The 26,240-nt window shown below is 42.5% G+C and overlaps 1 protein-coding gene across 1 annotated transcript in view; it reads left to right on the forward strand.

Moving 5' to 3' along the window:
- The first annotated feature begins 18,893 nt into the window (after positions 1–18,893).
- ChT (choline transporter) overlaps positions 18,894–26,240 on the forward strand; it is an 85,013-nt gene continuing 77,666 nt past the window's right edge. Inside the window, exon 1 of the mRNA XM_070104318.1 lies at positions 18,894–19,250. The gene's annotated coding sequence lies outside the window, so the exon portion shown is untranslated. The remainder of the gene's footprint in view (positions 19,251–26,240) is intronic.

The raw sequence follows: 26,240 nt of genomic DNA on the forward strand, positions 1-26,240 counted from the left end.
GCATCACTAGACATCATAGCTCTCACAGAAACCAAGCTCATAGGAATGATAACAGATGCCATCTTTTCAACAGGATATCAGATCCTGAGGAAAGACAGAGGGAACAGAGGGGGCAGAGGAGTGGCACTGCTCATCAAAAACCAATGGAATTTTGATGAGCTGGAGGATACAGAGGAGAAGCAAGAGACTATATAATAGGAACACTTCAGTCTGGAGGTCCCAAGGTGGTAATTGCAGTAATGCATAACCCACCACAGAACAGGAGGCCAAGGCAAGAATATGATGAGAGTAATAGAGAGATAGTTGACACACTGGGTGAAGTGGCAAGAAGGGCTCATGCGAGCAGGGCAAAGCTGATTATGGGTGACTTCAACCACAAGGAAATCGACTAGGAGAACTTGGAGCCACATGGGGGGCCAAGAAACGTGGAGGGTTAAGATGATGCAGGTGGTACTGGAAACCCTCATGTACCAACACGTAAGGGACACTACCAGAGAGAGAGGATGAACCAGCGAGACTGGACTTAGTATTCACCTTGAGTAGTGCATATATTGAGGACATCACATAGGAAAGACCCCTCAGGACCTGGAGTTTACCTGGAGAGAGTTCCCAGTGACCACGTGGTTCTGAGCTTTGAATACATAGAGTTACAAGTGGAGAGAGAAGCAGGAAGGGCAGGATGAATGAAGCTAAACTACAAGAGAGGAACCCCAATGGAAATAAGTCACTCTGAGTTTTTTTGGGTTATCCCAGGTATTTTACACATATGTTGCTATGTATGATAATCTATGTAACTGTATTTGTGTATACCTGAATAAACTTACTTGACTACACAAGCATGAAGAATTTCCTGAACGGGGTTCAGTGGGACAGAGAACTGGCAGGGAAGTCAGTAAACGAGATGATGGGATATGTGACAACAATATGCTAGGAAGCTGAGGAGAGGTTTGTACCCAAGGGTAACAGAAATAACGAGAAAGCCAGGATGAGCCCATGGTTCACCCAAAGGTGTAAAGAGGCCACAACCAAGTGTGCTAGAGAGTGGAAGAAGTATAGAAGACAAAGGATCCAGGAGAATAAAGAGAGAAGTAGTAGAGCCAGAAATGAATATGCACGGGTAAGAAGAGAGGCCCAACGACAATATAAAAATGACATAGCAGTGAAAGCCAAATCTGACCCGAAGCTGCTGTACAGCCATATCAGGAGGAAAACAACAGTCAAAGACCAGGTAATCAGGCTGAGGAAGGAAGGAGAGATCACAAGAAACGACTGTGAAGTATGTGAGGAACTCAACAGAGGAAACAGAAGGAACTCCAGAAAGACGGAGAGGTGGGGTACACCATCAAGTGTTAGACACAATACATACAACCGAGGAGAAAGTGAAGAGGCTGCTAAGTGTGCTAGATACCTCAAAGGCGATGAGGCCAGATAACATCTCTCCATGGGTCCTGAGAGAGGGAGCAGAGGCGCTATGTGTACCTCCTAACAACAATATTCAACACATTTATCGAAACAGGGCGACTACATGAGGTATGGAAGACAGTTTTAAGAAGAGTTATGATCAAGTTCATGGAGCAGGAAGAGTGACCCAGTAGTGGCCAGTGAAGATGTGGGGCCAGGAGCTGTGAATCGACCCCTGCAACCACATCTAGGCGAGTACACACACAAACACACACAGTAACGTTCACGGAGATTAAAATTGACACTGATAATCATGATTACTGTCACTGATTGAATTTCTGTTCCCTGGAGGAGGGATGGAGTGATGGAGGGAGGAAGGGAGTTATGGACTGAGAAAGGGAGTTATGGACTGAGAAAGGGAGTTATGGACTGAGAAAGGGAGTTATGGACTGAAAAAGGGAGTTATGGACTGAGAAAGGGAGTTATGGACTGAAAAAGGGAGTTATGGACTGAGAAAGGGAGTTATGGACTGAGAAAGGGAGTTATGGACTGAAAAAGGGAGTTATGGACTGAGAAAGGGAGTTATGGACTGAGAAAGGGAGTTATGGACTAAGAAAGGGTGTTATGGACTGAAAAAGGGAGTTATGGACTGAGAAAGGGAGTTATGGACTGAGAAAGGGAGTTATGGATTAAGAAAGGGAGTTATGGACTGAAAAAGGGAGTTATGGACTGAGAAAGGGAGTTATGGACTGAGAAAGGGAGTTATGGACTGAAAAAGGGAGTTATGGACTGAAAAAGGGAGTTATGGACTGAGAAAGGGAGTTATGGACTGAGAAAGGGAGTTATGGATTAAGAAAGGGAGTTATGGACTGAAAAAGGGAGTTATGGACTGAGAAAGGGAGTTATGGACTGAGAAAGGGAGTTATGGACTGAGAAAGGGAGTTATGGACTGAAAAAGGGAGTTATGGACTAAGAAAGGGAGTTATGGATTAAGAAAGGGAGTTATGGACTGAAAAAGGGAGTTATGGACTGAGAAAGGGAGTTATGGATTAAGAAAGGGAGTTATGGACTGAAAAAGGGAGTTATGGACTGAGAAAGGGAGTTATGGACTGAGAAAGGGAGTTATGGACTGAAAAAGGGAGTTATGGACTGAGAAAGGGAGTTATGGACTAAGAAAGGGAGTTATGGACTGAGAAAGGGAGTTATGGACTGAGAAAGGGAGTTATGGACTGAGAAAGGGAGTTATGGACTAAGAAAGGGAGTTATGGACTGAGAAAGGGAGTTATGGACTGAGAAAGGGAGTTATGGACTGAGAAAGGGAGTTGTGGACTGAGAAAGGGAGTTATGGACTAAGAAAGGGAGTTATGGACTGAGAAAGGGAGTTATGGACTAAGAAAGGGAGTTATGGACTGAGAAAGGGAGTTATGGACTAAGAAAGGGAGTTATGGACTGAGAAAGGGAGTTATGGACTGAGAAAGGGAGTTATGGACTAAGAAAGGGAGTTATGGACTGAGAAAGGGAGTTATGGACTAAGAAAGGGAGTTATGGAGGGAGGAATCAAAATATAAGTCAATACCTCTTGTGTTAGCTCCCTGTCTTCATCCTGTCTCTTCTTTCTCTCTTCTCTTCTCCTTTTCTCTTCCTCTCTTCTCTTTTCCTCTTCTCTTCTCCTTTTCTCTTCATCTCTTCTCTTCCCCTCTCTTCTCTTCCTATCTCCTCTTCCTCCATTCTCTTCCTATATTCCCTTCCTATCTCCTCTTCCTATATTCTCTTCCTATCTCCTCTTCCTATATTCTCTTCCTATCTCCTCTGGGTGATAGTTGACTGTTGTGAGTGGCATCCTGGGCAGGGTGATACGTCAGGTCGTTACCTTACACCTATTGTCCCTGTTCACCCAGCAGTAAGTAGGTACATAGATGGTAGTCACCTTACACCTGCTGTCCCTGTTCACCCATAAGTAGGTACCTGGATATTAGTCACCTTACACCTGCTGTAACTGTTCACCCAGCAGCAAGTAGGTACCTGGATGGTAGTCACCTTACACCTGCTGTCCCTGTTCACCTATAAGTAGGTACCTGGATGTTAGTCGCCTTACACCTGATGTAACTGTTCACCTACCAATAAGTCTGTACCTGGGTGTTAGTCACCTTACATCTGGTCTCCTATTACCAGCATCACTTTCCCGAGTCAGCAGGTGATGAAGTGAATATGCACCTGTCACCTTCACCTGCTTTCTCTATCAATGCCCCTAATTACTGCTCCGCCTGCCTCCCACCTCTCTCTCTCAAGGTGTATACCTCAGTGTATATACACTGAGAGGTGTATATCTCAGTGTACATACAGTGAGAGATGTACAGGTGATATGCAGCCTTAATTGGGGAGATTACAACTGACAAGTGAAGAAGTATCTGCAGCAACACACACAACAAGAGACCGTACCACGGGTGGGGTTTGAACCCGCGATCAGTCTCAAAACTCCAGACCGGGTTCAAACCATGGTTTGTTTGCAATCGTGTCATTGGGATTTCGTGAGTCAACAGGAGACAGTCTTGAGCTTTTCCAGTGCTCGGGCTTCGGCCCAAAGCTGGTGTGGCTCCAAAAGGATTCTGTAGTTCTTGCTGCCTTTGCACCTCCTGACATCGTCTGCTGCTATGCAGCTGCCACATCCTTCGAGCCCAGTGTGGGTGGGATCTGTGGCAGCCCAGAGTGCCTAGCTTCTCCCTCGGAGTCCAGTGGGGTGGGGAATGGGGCTAGGCCTGGGGACAGCTGGTCCCAGAATATGAGGACGTCCTTGTACCTCCTCCGATGGCAGACATTGGTCTGAGACACTCCCATGACAGGGAGCCAAAGCCAGGTCACCTCTTGAAAAAGGTCCGGGCCGGGGAATTATATCGGCGAATCTACAACAGTCTTAATGACCCTCGTGTAGTAGACTTCAAACTTCATGGCTTCTATCCACGTCTACGTCTCCCGTAGATTCTATTTTGTTATTGCCGTATTGTACGACACGTTTTTCCCAGTGTTAGCGGCCCAGAGGGAGTGGAGGTTGGGGAGAGAGCCTTCCGCTTTACGTGGTCATAACTCATTAAAGCACTACACAGAGTGAAACATGACCTGATCAAGCTCTACTTAAGAGTGAAACGTCACAAGCCACAATACCCTGGCTGCAACACTTCACAACTAACACACAAGCCACAATACTCTGGCTGCAACACTTCACAACTAACACACAAGCACAATACCCTGGCTGCAACACTTCACAACTAACACACAAGTCACAATACTCTGGCTGCAACACGTCACAACTAACACACAAGCACAATACTCTGGCTGCAACACTTCACAACTAACACACAAGCACAATACTCTGGCTGCAACACTTCACAACTAACACACAAGCCACAATACTCTGGCTGCAACACTTCACAACTAACACACAAGCACAATACTCTGGCTGCAACACTTCACAACTAACACACAAGCCACAATACCCTGGCTGCAACACTTCACAACTAACACACAAGCCACAATACTCTGGCTGCAACACTTCACAACTAACACACAAGCACAATACTCTGGCTGCAACACTTCACAACTAACACACAAGCACAATACTCTGGCTGCAACACTTCACAACTAACACACAAGCCACAATACCCTGGCTGCAACACTTCACAACTAACACACAAGCACAATACTCTGGCTGCAACACTTCACAACTAACACACAAGTCACAATACTCTGGCTGCAACACTTCACAACTAACACACAAGTCACAATACTCTGGCTGCAACACTTCACAACTAACACACAAGCCACAATACCCTGGCTGCAACACTTCACAACTAACACACAAGTCACAATACCCTGGCTGCAACACTTCACAACTAACACACAAGCCACAATACCCTGGCTGCAACACTTCACAACTAACACACAAGTCACAATACTCTGGCTGCAACACTTCACAACTAACACACAAGTCACAATACTCTGGCTGCAACACTTCACAACTAACACACAAGCCACAATACCCTGGCTGCAACACTTCACAACTAACACACAAGCCACAATACCCTGGCTGCAACACTTCACAACTAACACACAAGCCACAATACCCTGGCTGCAACACTTCACAACTAACACACAAGCCACAATACTCTGGCTGCAACACTTCACAACTAACCCACAAGCCACAATACTCTGGCTGCAACACTTCACAACTAACACACAAGCCACAATACCCTGGCTGCAACACTTCACAACTAACACACAAGTCACAATACCCTGGCTGCAACACTTCACAACTAACACACAAGCCACAATACCCTGGCTGCAACACTTCACAACTAACACACAAGTCACAATACTCTGGCTGCAACACTTCACAACTAACACACAAGTCACAATACTCTGGCTGCAACACTTCACAACTAACACACAAGCCACAATACCCTGGCTGCAACACTTCACAACTAACACACAAGCCACAATACCCTGGCTGCAACACTTCACAACTAACACACAAGCCACAATACCCTGGCTGCAACACTTCACAACTAACACACAAGTCACAATACCCTGGCTGCAACACTTCACAACTAACACACAAGCCACAATACTCTGGCTGCAACACTTCACAACTAACACACAAGTCACAATACTCTGGCTGCAACACTTCACAACTAACACACAAGTCACAATACTCTGGCTGCAACACTTCACAACTAACACACAAGCCACAATACCCTGGCTGCAACACTTCACAACTAACACACAAGCCACAATACTCTGGCTGCAACACTTCACAACTAACACACAAGCCACAATACCCTGGCTGCAACACTTCACAACTAACACACAAGTCACAATACCCTGGCTGCAACACTTCACAACTAACACTAGTGTAGTGTATGTTTTGCTCCATTATTGTTCAAATTTCATTGTACAATCTCTTAGTATTTAAATAATCAACTACCTCATTTTGTGATTTTACTAGTAAGCATAAATCACCTTATGTGATTTTCTTATTTACTATTGTTCGCTTGAACATTAGCTGAATTGATACTTTCTCTGTCCATATTACTACCTCATATTTTTTTTAAATACTACAATTGATATTACTTACTAAAATTAATAAATATCATTTTTACTAAAATTTCAATTTACTCTTAACATTTTTGACATTTAATAACCATTACTTGACTAATTACCTTTACCTGTTTTAATACCACATTTACTATCCTAGATTACTCTTAATTACCTTGTACTGCCATATAACCTCAAGTATAACTACCAGTGCAATATTGAATGAAATAAACATTACTATTTCACTTTTTTGTAATCATTATTACTTACTAAAATTTTATTAAACACCATATTTACTACCAGTCAATTTTACTTTTGTACATTAAACATTATTTTATACTTCCCATAACATTTTGTTGCCAAATTTTCAAGTTTTTATATTCAACCCCAACCTTGTATTATCCTTTGTACCTGTGTACCTGGGTACCTGTCTACCATCTTACTATCATATTATAACCAAGACATTACCATTGTGATTTTTTACTATTATTCTTTTGTACTTTAATTGTGAATTTTATTTTGTCAATTTAAATCTATAGTTATAACCTTGATCTTGTCAACAACCCATACCAGACTCTAGTGCAATTGCAAGTACCATTTCAAATTGTATTTTTATATTATAAGTTTATATTATAATTCCTACCATCTGTCCATTTAACTTTGCTTACCATTACTTAATTTTAGTCCCTTTTATATTTTCTCCTTTATTTTAGCTTTATATAACTATCCTAGTTTATATATCCACAACTGTTAAAATAATCAAGGTGCTATTCTCAGGTGCTAAAGTAGAATAAGCTCACAATCTTGCCATTATATTCCAAAGCTCATTTATTCACAACCTATATTAGTCCCTTTTTATTATAATTTTAAACTATAATTATAACTTTAAAAAATTACCTTTATAGTACTACCTACTATCATATTCCCAAGCACTATTATATGATCATCACTTTATTTGTATTAGTCCCTTAGCTCATTATTTTACATTTGTTAAATAATTCAGGTGCTATTTTTTAGCTTAAGACTATTTACTTTGTTTTATACTTAATTCTAACTATAGATTCACTACAAATCTTATGATTACAAGCATTGATCCTGATACCAACCTCTTATTTAATGACTTAAATGAATCAAACAGTTACTGTAATTACTACACTGCAGAACAATCAAAGGCACTTCTCAGTGCCAACAACAACATAACTATCTTTAACTACAATATCAGATCATTAAGCAAGCATTACGATGACCTCATAGCATTACTAAATTCCTTACATGCCAATATGTCCATCATTACACTAACTGAAACCTGGCTAAAGCCTGATAGTACAGATGTCTATGCCATTCCTGGTTACACAGCCATACACAACTGTAGGCCAGACCAACAAGGGGGTGGCACAGCCATATACTACTCAGACCAACTAGAATGTATCACTAATACTTGCACAAGGGATGAACATGGGGAATATATAATAGCTAAATTCAAATCCAAATACCTACAAAAATCTCTCACATTGATAAACATCTACAGAGTTCCACAGTCAAACATTAGCCAATTTAGTCAAAATCTAGGAAGTATGATAACTGATGCACGCATGAACAAAGATCACTTACTACTCTCAGGTGACTTCAATATAAATCTCCTGCAAGACCAGGACCCACACGTTACTGAATTCACAAACACAATGAGTAACTGTATGTTACTACCAACAGTAACAAAACCTACAAGAGTTACAGAGACTAGTGTTTCCCTACTTGACCACATCTGGACCAACACCATATCCCCTTTAAAATCAGGCATAATTACAGATAATACCACAGACCACTACCCTACTTTCCTTATAACAACTCTTGGTAAACTACCCCAAGACACTACTAAAGTCACCTTCAGACTTCACAATGAGGCAGCCATTAATAACTTCGCAACAGCATTAGCAAACATTGATTGGCACACTGAGCTAGAAATCTATACAGATATTGACGAATGTATTAATAATTTTCTAAAAAAGACCCAATACCTCTATAACAAGCACTGCCCTAAAAAAACTAAACAGATGACAGCAAAGAGACTGAACAGTCCCTGGCTAACACCCAGCATTCTCAAATCCATAAATACAAAACACCAATATGAAAAACAGTACAGAATGGGTCACATAACCAGAGACCAAACAAAACGTTACTCGTCAATCCTAACCAGCCTGATAAGAAGGGCAAAAAAATTGTATTATGAGAACAGATTATCCAACTTACGAGGTGATATAAAAAAGACCTGGAAAACACTATCTGAAATTCTGGGAACAAAAAAGATATCACGAAATAGCGAAATAAAATTAGCAAAATCAGATGAACCCCAACTCCCACCAACAGAAACAGCAAACAGACTCAATGATTTCTTCTCCACTATAGGACAAAACCTTGCCCATAAAATCCCAAGCTCAGATACCCCACCAAATAACTACCTCACCGGCAACTACCCGAACACACTGTTCCTAGCTCCGACTAACCCATACGAAGTCTCCCTTATTATCAATGCACTAAAAAACAAGGCAGGAGATTTAAGTACCTTACCACCCTTTATATATAAAAAAGTGTCACAAGTGCTATCTCCAATCATTGCAACACTCTTTAACAAATCCATTGAATCCTCCACCTTCCCTACAGTACTCAAAATAGCAAGGGTCACCCCGATCCACAAAGGAGGAGACCAAACAGAGTTGAATAACTATAGGCCAATATCCAACTTACACCCTCTCTCAAAAATCTTTGAAAAACTAATTCATAAACGAATCTACTCCTACCTTATCTCCCAGAACATACTCAACCCCTGCCAATTTGGATTCAGGCCTAATAAAAATACTAATGATGCTATTATACACATGCTAGAACATATATACACTGCAATAGAGAAAAAAGAAGTCCCACTGGGGATCTTCATTGACTTACGTAAAGCTTTTGATACAGTTGACCATGACTTGCTCCACGTAAAATTGTCACACTATGGTATAAGAGGGCACTCCCTCAATTACCTCAAGTCATACCTCAGCAACAGAAGCCAATATGTGTACGCAAATGGGGCAAACTCTTCTGCGCAACCAATTACAGTTGGTGTCCCACAGGGAAGTGTCCTTGGCCCTCTTCTCTTTCTCCTATACATAAATGACCTTCCAAATGCTTCGCAATTACTCAAACCCACACTATTTGCAGATGACACTACATACGTCTTCTCTCACCCGAGCCCAGTCACACTAGCCAATACTGTAAATACCGAATTACAGAAAATATCTACCTGGATGAGGACTAACAAACTTACACTAAACATTGACAAAACCTACTTCATTCAGTTTGGTAACAGAGCTACAGATGTCCCTCTTAACATAATGATAAACGGATCACCTATCACAAAGCTAACAGAGGGAAAATTCTTAGGAATCCACCTTGATAATAGACTCAAATTTCATACACATATACAACAAATTTCTAAGAAAATTTCCAAGACTGTAGGCATACTATCGAAGATACGGTACTATGTTCCACAGTCAGCCCTCCTGGCCCTATATCACTCTCTTATTTACCCCTATCTCACCTATGGAATTTGTGCATGGGGCTCAACAACAGTTAACCATCTCAGACCACTAATTACCCAACAAAAGGCTGCAGTTAGAATGATAACAAATTCTCACTACAGGCAGCACACTCCACCAATATTCAATACACTAAACCTACTCACCATACAAAACATCCATACTTATTACTGCACCTATTACATACATAGAACACTTAACTCTGATATTAACACTCCCCTCAAACATCTCCTTGCCAACCTCAACAGAACACATGACCATAACACAAGGCACAGATCACTCTTTGATGTTCCTCGTGTTCATCTCACACTATGCAAAAACTCAATGCACATAAAAGGCCCTAAAATCTGGAATTCATTACCTGTAAATATAAAAGAAACACTACCTGTTTATAAATTCAAGTCTCTACTCAAAGATCACTTACTCACCCAAAACCAAATAAATACTGAATAACTGAACCTTATAAATTGTATATCTTAAATGTTTCTCACAATTATATCACATAAATGTTAAACCTAAAACCCAATCTAACTTTATTATTTTTTAAATACACTACCTAACAGAATCCTTCATATGACCTGTCTTTGTAATACTCACTTGTGCTTTATAGTAATCTGTTTACATTAATGTTTTATCACTGACTTCATCATTGCTTAATTAATCTTAAGTTAATTTTAAGCCAGCCCGTAATGCTATGCATAGTATAAGTGGCTTTGGCATACTGCTCTTATCTGTATTTTTTTGTACCTCTGTATGTGTGCACAAATTTATAATAAATAAATAAATAAATAAACACACAAGCACAATACCCTGGCTGCAACACTTCACAACTAACACACAAGCACAATACTCTGGCTGCAACACTTCACAACTAACACACAAGCACAATACCCTGGCTGCAACACTTCACAACTAACACACAAGCCACAATACTCTGGCTGCAACACTTCACAACTAACACACAAGCCACAATACTCTGGCTGCAACACTTCACAACTAACACACAAGCACAATACCCTGGCTGCAACACTTCACAACTAACACACAAGCCACAATACTCTGGCTGCAACACTTCACAACTAACACACAAGTCACAATACCCTGGCTGCAACACTTCACAACTAACACACAAGCCACAATACCCTGGCTGCAACACTTCACAACTAACACACAAGTCACAATACCCTGGCTGCAACACTTCACAACTAACACACAAGCACAATACTCTGGCTGCAACACTTCACAACTAACACACAAGCCATAATACTCTGGCTGCAACACTTCACAACTAACACACAAGTCACAATACCCTGGCTGCAACACTTCACAACTAACACACAAGCCACAATACTCTGGCTGCAACACTTCACAACCAACACACAAGCACAATACCCTGGCTGCAACACTTCACAACTAATACACAAGCCACAATACCCTGGCTGCAACACTTCACAACTAACACACAAGCCACAATACCCTGGCTGCAACACTTCACAACTAACACACAAGTCACAATACCCTGGCTGCAACACTTCACAACTAACACACAAGCACAATACTCTGGCTGCAACACTTCACAACTAACACACAAGCCACAATACTCTGGCTGCAACACTTCACAACTAACACACAAGCCACAATACTCTGGCTGCAACACTTCACAACTAACACACAAGCCACAATACTCTGGCTGCAACACTTCACAACTAACACACAAGCCACAATATTCTGGCTGCAACACTTCACAACTAACACACAAGCACAATACTCTGGCTGCAACACTTCACAACTAACACACAAGCCACAATACTCTGGCTGCAACACTTCACAACTAACACACAAGCACAATACTCTGGCTGCAACACTTCACAACTAACACACAAGCCTCAATACTCTGGCTGCAACACTTCACAACTAACACACAAGCCACAATACCCTGGCTGCAACACTTCACAACTAACACACAAGCACAATACTCTGGCTGCAACACTTCACAACTAACACACAAGCACAATACTCTGGCTGCAACACTTCACAACTAACACACAAGCACAATACTCTGGCTGCAACACTTCACAACTAACACACAAGCACAATACTCTGGCTGCAACACTTCACAACTAACACACAAGCACAATACCCTGGCTGCAACACTTCACAACTAACACACAAGCCACAATACTCTGGCTGCAACACTTCACAACTAACCCACAAGCACAATACTCCGGCTGCAACACTTCACAACTAACACACAAGCCACAATACCCTGGCTGAAACACTTCACAACTAACACCCAAGCCACAATACTCTGGCTGCAACACTTCACAACTAACACACAAGTCACAATACCCTGGCTGCAACACTTCACAACTAACACACAAGCCACAATACCCTGGCTGCAACACTTCACAACTAACACACAAGCCACAATACTCCTGCAACACTTCACAACACACAAGCTACCCTGCTGCAACACTTCACAACTAACACACAAGCCACAATACCCTGGCTGCAACACTTCACAACTAACACACAAGCCACAATACCCTGGCTGCAACACTTCACAACTAACACACAAGCCACAATACCCTGGCTGCAACACTTCACAACTAACACACAAGCCACAATACCCTCTGCAACACTTCACAACTAACACACAAGCCACAATACCCTGGCTGCAACACTTCACAACTAACACACAAGCCACAATACCCTGGCTGCAACACTTCACAACTAACACACAAGTCACAATACCCTGGCTGCAACACTTCACAACTAACACACAAGCCACAATACCCTGGCTGCAACACTTCACAACTAACACACAAGCCACAATACCCTGGCTGCAACACTTCACAACTAACACACAAGTCACAATACCCTGGCTGCAACACTTCACAACTAACACACAAGCCACAATACCCTGGCTGCAACACTTCACAACTAACACACAAGTCACAATACCCTGGCTGCAACACTTCACAACTTGGATGAATATTACGGATATTCTTTGGGTCGTCCTGAACCACTGACAAGTCACAACTGGGCGAGAAACGGCAGATAAAGCAATAAGGCAAACTGGAAGTCTCCTGTTGTTGTATATCTCTTGGCCCCTTCTGTGTGTGTGTGAGAGAGAGAGAGAGAGAGAGAGAGAGAGATAGAGAGAGAGGGAGAGAGAATATCATGTTACATGTGTGTGTGGGAAGACAACAATAGCACTGTATCCAATCCAAAACGGGTGCTATCAGGACGTCAGGTAGACTGGAAGGTCAGGTAGACTGGAAGGTCAGGTAGACTGGAGGGTCACACCTCCACTACAGTTCGTCTGAACAGTTCCAGGAGACTTCGTCAAAGTACTCGTTCACTAGTTGGGACTTCACAACGCTACCAAAGCTGGGAAAGATGCAAGAGACAGAATAGAACACACGTTATTATTTGTTCAGCTACAACACGATACCACTACCTTAAGATATACAAATAACTAGAAAAGTGAATTGTTCCACACTCGTCACCTGAATATAACTGTTCCTCAATCGTCCTCTGAACACAATTGTTCCACAGTCGTCCTCTGAACACAATTGTTCCACAATCGTCCTCTGAACACAATTGTTCCACAATCGTCCTCTGAACACAATTGTTCCACAATCATCCTCTGAACACAATTGTTCCACAATCGTCCTCTGAACACAATTGTATCACAATCGTCCTCTGAACTTAACTGTTCCACAATCGTCCTCTGAACACAATTGTACCACAATCGTCCTCTGAACACAATTGTACCACAATCGTCATATGAACACAATTGTACCACAACCGTCCTCTGAACACAACTGTACCACAATCGTCCTCTGAACACAATTGTTCCACAATCGTCCTCTGAACACAATTGTACCACAATCGTTCCACAAAGTTCCACAATCGTCCTCTGAACACAATTGAATCGTGAACACAATTCCACAATCGTCGTTGTTCCACCTGAACACAATATCGTCCTCTGAACACAATTGTTCCTCAATCGTCCTCTGAACACAATTGTTCCAATTGAACACAATTCCACAATCGTCCTCTGAATATAATTGTTCACAATTGTCCTCTGAACACAATCGTCCTCTGAACACAATTGTTCCAACACATCGTCCTCTGAACCTCTTCCACAATCGTCCTCTGAACACAATTCGTCCTCTGAATACAACCACAATCGTCCTCTGAACACAATTGTACCACAATCGTCCTCTGAACACAATTGTTCCACAATCGTCCTCTGAACACAATTGTTCCACAATCGTCCTCTGAACACAATTGTTCCACAATCGTCCTCTGAACACAATTGTTCCACAATCGTCCTCTGAACACAATTGTTCCACAATCGTCCTCTGAACACAATTGTTCCACAATCGTCCTCTGAACACAATTGCTCCACAATCGTCCTCTGAATATAATTGTTCCACAATCGTCCTCTGAATATAATTGTTCCACAATCGTCCTCTGAACACAATTGTACCACAATCGTCCTCTGAACTTAACATTCTCCTCTGGTGTACATAGTTTGATAAGAAACTTAGTTTTAAGTTAGAATTTACCAAGTTGTTCATTTTGTTTTGACTGGGGGTAATGGTGTTCCGAGGCCAGGTTGACAACGTTCTCGCCTCACAGAGTGTTCGTGGTTCGATCCCCAGCACGAGTGGAAATACTGGGCGTGTTTCGTTACATCTGTTGTCCGTGTTCACCTAGCAGCAAGTAGGTACCTGGGTGTTATTCACCTTACACCTGCTGTCACTGTTCACCTAGTAGTAAGTAGGTACCTGGGTGTTAATGGATTGGTGTGGGTTGCATCCTGGGGGACAAGATTGAAGGACCACAATGAAAATAAGACAGACAGTCCTTGATGACGCACTGACTTTCTTGGGTTATCCTGGGTGGCTAACCCTCCCTACCCTGGGTGGCTAACCCTCCCTACCCTGGGTTATCCTGGGTGGCTAACCCTCCCTACCCTGGGTTATCCTGGGTGGCTAACCCTCCCTACCCTGGGTTATCCTGGGTGGCTAACCCTCCCTACCCTGGGTTATCCTGGGTGGCTAACCCTCCCTACCCTGGGTTATCCTGGGTGGCTAACCCTCCCTACCCTGGGTTATCCTGGGTGGCTAACCCTACCTACCCTGGGTGGCTAACCCTACCTACCATGGGTTATCCTGGGTGGCTAACCCTACCTACCCTGGGTTATCCTGGGTGGCTAACCCTACCTACCCTGGGTTATCCTGGGTGGCTAACCCTCCCAACCCTGGGTGGCTAACTCTCCCTACCCTGGGTTATCCTGGGTGGCTAACCCTCCCTACCCTGGGTTATCCTGGGTGGCTAACCCTCCCTACCCTAGGTTATCCTGGGTGGCTAACCCTCCCTACCCTGGGTTATCCTGGGTGGCTAACCCTCCCTACCCTGGGTTATCCTGGGTGGCTAACCCTCCCAACCCTGGGTGGCTAACCCTCCCCACCCTAGGTTATCCTGGGTGGCTAACCCTCCCTGCCCTGGGTTATCCTGGGTGGCTAACCCTCCCTACCCTAGGTTATCCTGGGTGGCTAACCCTCCTTACCCTGGGTTATCCTGGGTGGCTAACCCTCCCTACCCTGGGTTATCCTGGGTGGCTAACCCTCCCAACCCTGGGTGGCTAACCCTTCCTACCCTGGGTTATCCTGGGTGACTAACCCTCCCTACCCTGGGTTATCCTGGGTGGCTAACCCTCCCTACCCTGGGTTATCCTGGGTGGCTAACCCTCCCAACCCTGGGTGGCTAACCCTCCCTACCCTGGGTTATCCTGGGTGGCTAACCCTCCCTACCCTGGGTTATCCTGGGTGGCTAACCCTCCCTACCCTAGGTTATCCTGGGTGGCTAACCCTCCTTACCCTGGGTTATCCTGGGTGGCTAACCCTCCCTACCCTGGGTTATCCTGGGTGGCTAACCCTCCCAACCCTGGGTGGGTAACCCTTCCTACCCTGGGTTATCCTGGGTGACTAACCCTCCCTACCCTGGGTTATCCTGGGTGGCTAACCCTCCCTACCCTGGGTTATCCTGGGTGGCTAACCCTCCCTACTCTGGGTTATCCTGGGTGACTAACCCCCCTACCCTGGGTTATCCTGGGTGGCTAACCCTCCCTACCCTGGGTTATCCTGGGAGGCTAACCCTCCCTACCCTGGGTTATCCTGGGTGGCTAACCCTCCCTACCCTGGGTTATCCTGGGTGACTAACCCCCCTACCCTGGGTTATCCTGGGAGGCTAACCCTCCCTACCCTGGGTTATCCTGGGTGGCTAACCCTCCCTACCCTGGGTTATCCTGGGTGGCTAACCCCCCTACCCTGGGTTATCCTGGGTGACTAACCCTCCCTACCCTGGGTTATCCTGGGTGGCTAACCCTCCCTACCCTGGGTTATACTGGGTGGCTAACCCTCCCTACCCTGGGTTATCCTGGGAGGCTAACCCTCCCTACCCTGGGTTATCCTGGGTGGCTAACCCTCCCTACCCTGGGTTATCCTGGGTGACTAACCCCCCCTACCCTGGGTTATCCTGGATGGCTAACCCTCCCTACCTCCTCTTCTGTCTTCGACAAGACTAAGGGACTGACTCCTTTCTCTTCCACTGTCCTCTACATAGTTCCGTAAAGCTGGGGACAGACTACCACATCTATCTACTTCTATTCACGTCCGTGTCCACCCGGTGAAGTTGTCAGTCATATGACCACGGTCTTTTCCCTGGCAGATGACACTACATACGTCTTCTCTCACCCGAGCCCAGTCATGCTAGTCAATACTGTAAATACCGAATTACAGAAAATATCTACCTGGATGAGTACTAACAAACTTACTCTCAATATTAACAAAACCTACTTCATACAGTTTGGTAACAGAGCTACAGATGTCCCTCTTAACATAATGATAAACGGATCACCTATCACAAAGCTAACAGAGGGAAAATTCTTAGGAATCCACCTTGATAAAAGACTCAAATTTCAAACACATGTACAACAAATTTCCAAGAAAATCTCCAAAACCGTAGGTATACTATCGAAGATACGGTACTATGCTCCACAGTCACCCCTCCTGGCCCTATATCACTCACTTATTTACCACTATCTCACCTATGGAATTTGTGCATGGGGCTCAACAACAATAAATCATTTCAGACCACTAATTACCCAACAAAAGGCTGCAGTTAGAATGATAACAAATTCCCACTACAGGCAGCACACTCCACCAATATTCAAAACACTAAACCTACTCACAATACAAAACATCCATACTTATTACTGTACCTACTACATACATAGAACACTAAACTCGGATATAAACCCTCCCCTCAAACATCTTACCAACCTCAACAGAACACATGACCATAACACAAGGCACAGATCACTCTTTGATGTTCCTCGTGTCCATCTCACACTATGTAAAAACTCAATGCACATAAAAGGCCCTAAAATCTGGAATTCATTACCTGTGAATATAAAAGAAACACTGTTTATAAATTCAAGATTCTTCTTAAAAACCACTTACTCACCCACAACTAAATAAATACTGAATAACTGTATCTCAAATTTATAACCTGTGACCCTATCAAACTATATATTTTTTTAATTACATCACCTAATATAATACTCCATTCTCTTGAATACTCAGTAACACATCTAATGACCACGTGACCTGTTTCTGCACGACAAATCTTTGATTTTATTCAATTTAACCGGATTATATTATATATTGTGTTACAAATTTGTACAACTTTAATGTTTCTTATTTAAAATACTCATTTGTACTTCATGTTGTAATTTGTTTACTGTAATTTTTACCACTGAATATATCATTGCTTAGTTAATCTTAAGTTAATTTTAATCGTGCCCATAATTTTTTTTTTTTATTCGCCGGTATTCTCCCGGCCCGGGTCTTTTCCAAGTAGTGGTGACCCGGCCTTGGCTCCCTATCTGGGGAGTGTCTCGAGACTTAAGTCTGCCATGGGAGGAGGTACAAGTACCCCCTCATCTTTGGGACCAAGTGTCCCCAGGCCTAGCCACATTCCCCGCCCTCACGGGGCTCGTAGGGAGAAGCTAGGCCTCTGGTCTGCCATCTTCCCCGCCTCAAAGGGGCTCGTGGGGATGGCAGTCTTATGAGCCGCAGATGGTAGCAAGCTCAGCCCTCGTGCCCATAATGTTCTGCATACAAAGGGTTTTTGGCAGGTACAACCAATCACTATGTATAATGTCCAAATAATAATAAATAAAGTAAATAAATAAAGTAAATAAATAAATAAATAAATAAATAAATAAACAAAATAAATAAATTGTTGATTTGTACGGGAGAAATAATTTTGCTCGTTGGTACGACAACTCCACCAACTTCCAGTCTAGACTTTATTTACGATTCACGTAACAAATACTCTTTCAAAGTCTTGAAAAAATCCAGATCTACTTGCAAATTCCATACTATATACATATATTAACACTACTTTAGTTCATCCATTGTTTTTGACTCCAAATTTTGTGTTTTTCGATTAACTGATGCTTGGCAACTCAACTTGGAAAAACAGCGACTGCCACAAAGTTATGGGTCTTTCTTTGTTATTCCTTGCCATGGTAATTAAATATACGTAACACGAAGTAACTACAAAGACTAGGGAATGCTTCAGGGCCACAAAAACTTGATAAAGTGTTGTCGTAAAGTTGCAAAGTGCCAGTAAAGCTTGGTGAATGTTGGGAAGCATGGTGAGGATGGGGCAAGTGAGGTACGTCAAGGTTGAGTTGTGGCTCCCTCGCTAAATGTTAGCTCAGTACCAGTGTGTGTGTTGACATCGCTTCAGTATGTTGATATACTTCCAGTGTTCAGCTCTAAGATCTTGATACCTAGCTGAGAGAGAGCTCTCTAGTAAATCTAAAGCTAGAGGACCCCATCTCGAGTGGTGTTCAGTCTAGAGGAACCCATTTAGAGTGGTGTTTAATCTAGAGGAACCCATCTGGAGAGGTGTTCAACTTAAAGGAACCCATTTACAGTGGTGTTCAACCTAGAGGAACCCACCTAGAACGATACGATACAATTTGGTGTCGTACCTTACCTAGCACTTTTCTAGTATCGTGGAGGGGACTGATCTCCTAAGTGGCCGCAGACTCTTCAGTTCTTGTCTACTGTACAGCGACAGTTAAGCGAGGTAAGTCCATCTAAGAGCATTTCCATCAATTCTATCTAGAAAACTAACCTTCGTGACCTAGAATCCTAGACTTGCAACTTTCCATTGCAACGTTATTCAATCTTGACTTGTTGCACACTAACACCCAGGTACCTACTTAGTGCTAGATGAACGGATAGCAGCTGTAAGGTGACACACCCAGGTACCTACTTAGTGCTAGATGAACGGATAGCAGCTGTAAGGTGACACACCCAGGTACCTACTTAGTGCTAGATGAACGGATAGCAGCTGTAAGGTGACACACCCAGGTACCTACTTAGTGCTAGATAAACGGATAGCAGCCGTAAGGTGACACACCCAGGTACCTACTTAGTGCTAGATAAACGGATAGCAGCTGTAAGGTGACACATCCAGGTACCTACTTACTGCTAGGTGAACAGTGAGAGTAGATGTTAAGTGACTTGCATACAGGGTGAACAGGTATGGGAAAATCTGCCCACGTCGCCACCCGCCCCAGCATTGAATCCAGCTCCTTCGATTGTGAGCTGAACTGCCAGCGCTGACCATACCTGTTACTACAAGCCTGATTATTATTATTATTATTATTATTATTATTGACAAATCGAACCGACTGATTCATCTCTCTCTGTTTCTCTCTCTCTCACTGAGTACAACTTGGCGAGTACATACGGGGAAAGTCCCAGAGGATGTACTTGAGGGAATGATAGCACAGTTTTGGGCAAGTTGGAACCTTGCCCAGAACGAGAGAGAGAGAGAGAGAGAGAGAGAGAGAGAGAGAGAGAGAGAGAGAGAGAGAGAGAGAGAGAGAGAGAGAGAGATACTAAAATCAACAAAAACCTACATAAAGTTGACCAGAGATCACCTACACGCTTCAAAAATTGCAAGAACTTTCCTCTAGCCACAGTACACCAGCGTCGAAAATTTCAATCCGATCGGACTATCTATTCTCAAGTTAAAAATAAAAATAAAAAACACCCCCCCCCCCCCCCCAAAAAAAAAAAGTCCAGCCCAGGAATATTTCCACCCCAAGGACACTTAACAATACACTTACACACAACACTGTACGTTATAACGTACCCTGACCGTCACAATGGCGGCGTATATAAGCACAATTTCGCTGTAAGAGTGCTGTCAGTCAGGGCTGTCAACCTAACTGACAACTTGACACTTAAGTGCTGTCATCAAGCATGTTATAATAGGGTTGAGAGAGACTGTTTTTTTAGACAGGAAGGTGTGTTGTGAGGGTGTACCTGTGTGGGTGTAAGTGTGAGGGGTGTACCTGTTGTACCTGTGAGGGGTGTACCTGTGTACCTGTGAAGGAGCCTGTGTACCTGTGAAGATCACCTATGTACTCATAAAGGTGACCTATGTACCTATGAAGACCACCTACGTACCTCTGAAGATCACCTGTGTACCTGTGAGTCATCTGTATACCTGTGTACCTCTTGTGTACCTCTGAGGAGTCACGTTTGTACCCGTGTGTATCAGAGGTGTCACGCACTACTGCACCTGTGTATGGGACCAGCCAGCGTAGATAATGACAGGAACTACAAAGTCGTGAAGGCAACTGTGTCATCAATGTCTGCTGGAATATTACACCTCCAAGTCTGCTGACATTGTCCAGTATACCTGCTACACTTATTGTTATTATAACTGGTTTGTGTATATGTATTATGTGTCAGAGCATAACGTTACACACACACACACAATATATATATATATATATATATATATATATATATATATATATATATATATATATATATATATATATATATATATATATATATATATATATATATATATATATGTGTGTCGTGCCGAATAGGCAGAACTTGCGATCTTGGCTTAAATAGCAACGCTCATCTTGCCATATAGGACAAGTGAAAATTTGTGTATGCAATAATTTCGCCAAAATCATTCTGAACCTAACGAAAAAAATATGTTTCACTGTGTTTGTTTAGTATTAAATTACTGTAAACAAATCTAAAATATATTTAGTTGGGTTAGGCTAAAATAAATTGTTCTTGTTATAATAAGGTTAGGTAAGTTTTCTAAGATTCTTTTGGTGCAAAATTAAAAATTTTTACATTAACATTAATGAAAAAAATATATCTTTAAACGTATAAGAGAAAATTTCAGAAAGGACTTAATTTTAAATGAGTTCTTGCTAATTGACCAGTTTTACATATTCGGCACGACATATATATATATATATATATATATATATATATTACACACTCATCTGATTCTTCAACTTCTGTGTCCCCTTGTTGCTGTGTCATAAAATCTGGAATATTCTGTCTCTGTCCACCTTGTCAATTCCTCTCAGTATTGTAGATGTCGTTATCATGTCCTCCCTATCCCTCCTGTCCTCCAGTGTTGTCAGGCTGAGTTCCCTTTTAACCTCTCCTCGTAGCATACACCTTAGCTCCGGGACTAGTCTTGTTGCAAACCTTCGCACATTCTCTAGTTTCGCGCGCGCGCGCGCGTGTGTGAAGTGTGGAAATAAGTCAGACTAACCGATGACATGACTTCCCTGGGTTACCCTGGGTGACTAAACCGTCGGGTTAATCCCAACACAATATTTTCCTCCTATGAAGACTAACATGGTAGGAAACACTCCCTCTCTCTCTCTTTGAAACATTTCCGGTTATATTCACTGGCTCTAGCTGTCTACATTGACGGTTCTAACTGCCCCAGGTGGCTGTTAAACAGCCGTCTGGGGCAGTTAGAACCGTCTGCCATTTCTTCCAGTGAAGTTTCACAAAAAATCTTCGTCCCTGTCTTAACATGATAAGAACAAGTAGATGAATGGTTCAGGTAACCGACACGTTGATAAATTAGACACATGTGCAACACTTGGGTATCTTTATTAAGGAAACATTTCGCAACACAGTGGCTTCATCAGTCTATACAAAGGAGAAACTTGAAGAACAGGAGGAGAATGAGATAATCAGTCCCTCAACCTTGAGTCGATGTATTGGTAGGTAAGACACATAGGCAACAGTTAGGCAACTTTATTCCGAAACGTTTCGCCTACACAGTAGGCTTCTTCAGTCGAATACAGAAAGTAGGCAGGAACAGTAGAGATGTGAAGACGATGTAATCAGTCCATCACCCTTGAAGTCGTAGAATTTGGTCAGTCCATCAATCTTGAATAGAATACAGCATATGTGCCGAGAAGTAGCTTATATGATGACAAATTAGACACATATGCAACTCTTGGGTATCTTTATTGAGGAAACGTTTCGCCACACAGTGGCTTCATCAGTCCATACAAAGGAGAAACTTGAAGAACAGGAGGAGAATGAGGTAATCAGTCCCTCAACTTTGAGTCGATGTTATCAGTCCATCAATCCATCAACATTCTTCTAGCCCACTATAAAAATTAAATACTGGAATATTGTTAGTGTCTTCCTGTGTAAAAACTGAGAGAAAATAATTATTTAAAATCGAGCACATTTCATTCTCTTTGTCAGTAAGGTGCCCATAGTTATTTTTAAGGGGACCTATCTTATCTCTAACTTTTGTTCTATAGACCTGGAAAAAACTTTTTGGGTTAGTTTTAGAATCCCTAGCAACTTTAATTTCATAGTCCCTTTTAGCTTTTCTTATCCCCTTTTTAATGTCTCATAATGTCAATATATTGATTCAAAAGATGACCCTCACCTCTTTTGATACGCCTATAAATTCCTTTCTTATGCCCTAGTAGATATTTCAGCCTATTATTCATCCATTTTGGGTCATTTCTATTTGATCTAATTTCTTTATACGGGATAAACGTTCTTCGAGCAGCATGTATAGTGTTCAGAAAACTGTCATATTGATAGCTCTCTTCGTTACCCCAGTCAACAGATGATAAGTGTTCTCTAAGCCCATCGTAATCTGCTAAGCGAAAATCTGGGACTGTTACTGAGTTATCGCTACTATCGTACTTCCATTCAATGCTAAATGTAATTGATTTGTGGTCGCTAGCACCCAGATCCTCTGAAATTTCTAAATTATTAACAAGGGATTCATTGTTTGCCAGAACTAAGTCAAGCAGGTTATTTCCCCTTGTAGGTTCTGTCACAAACTGCTTCAAAAAACAATCCTGAACTACTTCTAAGAAGTCGTATGATTCTAAATTCCCAGTCAAGAAATTCCAATCAATATGACTAAAGTTAAAGTCTCCTAGAATTACTACATTATCGTGCCTTGTGGCCTTAACAATTTCCTCCCATAGTAGTCTCCCTTGGTCCCTATCTAAGTTTGGGGGACGGTATATCACTCCTAAAATCAGTTTTTCATGCCCCTCTGAAAATTCTATCCAAACAGACTCTGTATGTGTTACTTCAGACTTAATACCCGTTTTTATGCAACAGTTCAAGCGATCTCAGACATACAATGCCACCCCACCCCCCTTCCCGATACTTCTATCTACTTGGAACAATTTAAAACCCTGAATGTGACATTCTGCAGGCATGTCCCGACTTTTTGAATTAAACCACGTCTCAGTTAAGGCAAATACATCAATGTTACCTGCACTAGCAACTAAACTCAACTCGTCCATCTTATTCCAAGCACTACGGCTATTAGCATAATAAACATTGAAAGACTCTCCTTTCTCTTTACCCTTCCTGCTCATTTCTGTTTTTCTACTAAACCTATTACTGTCCTTATCACCCAGTGTCACTGGCTTTTCAGTATCTACCGCATTCTGCTTATTACTAGTTACCCTAGAACTCATAATATTACTACACTGGGACTTCACTGATTTCCTGCCAAAATCCATACCACTAACTATTCCTAGTTTAAAGTCCTAACAGCTCCCTCCACTGCAGTTGCCAGTGCTCCCACCCCAGACCTAGATAAGTGAACCCCATCCCTGGCATACATGTCATTTCTGCCATAGAAGAGGTCCCAGTTGTCAATGAATGTTACCGCATTTTCCTTACAGTATTTGTCCAGCCAGCAATTGACACCAATTGCCCTGGACAACCATTCATTTCCAACTCCTCTCCTTGGCAAAATACCACATATGACAGGGCTCCCACCCTTCCTCCTAATTATTTCTATTGCTGACCAATACCTGCTAATCAGGTCTTCACTCCTACGTCTGCCAACATCGTTGCCTCCAGCACTGAGACAGATAATAGGATTGCTCCCGTTACCTCTCATGATGTCATCCAGACGGCTAACAATATCCTCCATCCCAGGCCCAGGAAAGCAAACCCTCTGTCTCCTACTCCTGTCCTTCAAGCAGAACGCCCTATCCATATACCTAACTTGGCTATCCCCAACAACAACAATATTCTTACCTTCCTTGGTGTCGTTCGTCGTGATGTTCCCAGTAGTCGACTCACATTCGTCGGGTAGCACTGAGAATGTATTAGATGTTTCCACAACAGTTTCCATGGCAGTCTCTTTCTTCTTCATCGTTTCTACCTTTCCATTCGTCTTCTTGATCGTCAACTTCGTTCCCTGCTGTCCAGCCACTGACCAGTTTCCTTTCTTGACCTTAGGACTCAAAACAGGAGGACTACTACGAATCTTCTTGTTTTCCTCGGTCAGTCGCCGAATCTCCATCTTCGCCATCCTCAATTCTTCCTTAAGCTGTTGGTAAAGTTGCTCGATGGAGGGCATCTTGCTTAAATTCGTAGAGAGTGCGCAAACAGGTCTTCACAGAGCTAAGTACACGTCACTCTAAGTACACATCCACTCATGTATTTATCCAACCTATTTTTAAAGCTACACAACGTTCTGGCCTCTATAACTGTACTTGGGAGTTTGTTCCACTCATCCACAACTCTATTACCAAACCAGTACTTTCCTATATCCTTCCTGAATCTGAATTTTTCCAACTTAAAACCATTGCTGCGAGTCCTGTCTAGGCTAGATATTTTCAGCATACTATTTACATCCCCTTTATTTATTCCTGTCTTCCATTTATACACCTCAATCATATCCCCCCTAATTCTACGTCTTTCTAGAGAGTGCAGTTTCAGGGTCCTTAGTCTATCCTCATAGGGAAGGTTTCTGATGGTATAAACCTTGGTAATAAATATCGACAAGTTGGTTTAGAAAGACACATAAGCAAACACTTGCACAACTATGACATATTTATTAGAAAACGTTTCGGTCCTGGGACCTTGATCAAGGTCCCAGGACCGAAACGTTTTCTAATAAATATGTCATAGTGTTTGCTTACGTGTCTTTCTAAACCAAGGTTTCTGATACATGGGATCAACTTTGTCATCCTCCTTTGTACATTTTCCAGAGCATTTATATCCATTCTGTAATACGGTGACCAAAACTGTGCAGCATAATCTAAATGAGGCCTAACCAAGGATGTATAGAGTTGAAGAACAACCTGAGGACTCCTATTATTTATGCTTCTTGATATGAAGCCAAGGATTCTATTAGTTTTATTGCGAACACTTATGCACTGTTGTCTTGGTTTCAGATTACTGCTAACCAGAACTCCTAAATCTTTTTCGCAATCCGTAATATTAAGATCTACATTATTTAGTTTATATGTAGCATGGTTATTGTCCTGTCCAACATTTAGAACTTTGCATTTGTCTGTATTAAACTGCATCTGCCACTTCTCCGACCACTGCATCAGTCTATTCAAATCTTCCTGGAGTGCTCGAATGTCCTCGTTAGAATGAATTCGACGGCCTATTTTGGTGTCATCGGTAAACTTGCCGATGTCGCTCTTTATGCCCTCATCTATGTCGTTTATGTAGATTGTGAACAGCAGGGGGCCCAACACTGACCCCTGTGGGACACCGCTCGTGACGCTTCCCCACTCTGATTTCTCCCCATTTATGCAAACTCTCTGCTGCCTATTTGTCAACCATGCCTCTATCCAGGAAAAAATTTCTCCTCCTATTCCATGTGCTTTAATTTTCCTCAGTAGTCTCTGATGTGGGACCCTGTCAAAATCCTTACTGAAGTCCATATACACAATATCATATTCATTACCATGATCTACCTCCTCAA

Source organism: Cherax quadricarinatus, chromosome 91 (genome assembly GCF_038502225.1).
Source record: "Cherax quadricarinatus isolate ZL_2023a chromosome 91, ASM3850222v1, whole genome shotgun sequence".
Classification (NCBI taxonomy): domain Eukaryota; kingdom Metazoa; phylum Arthropoda; class Malacostraca; order Decapoda; family Parastacidae; genus Cherax; species Cherax quadricarinatus.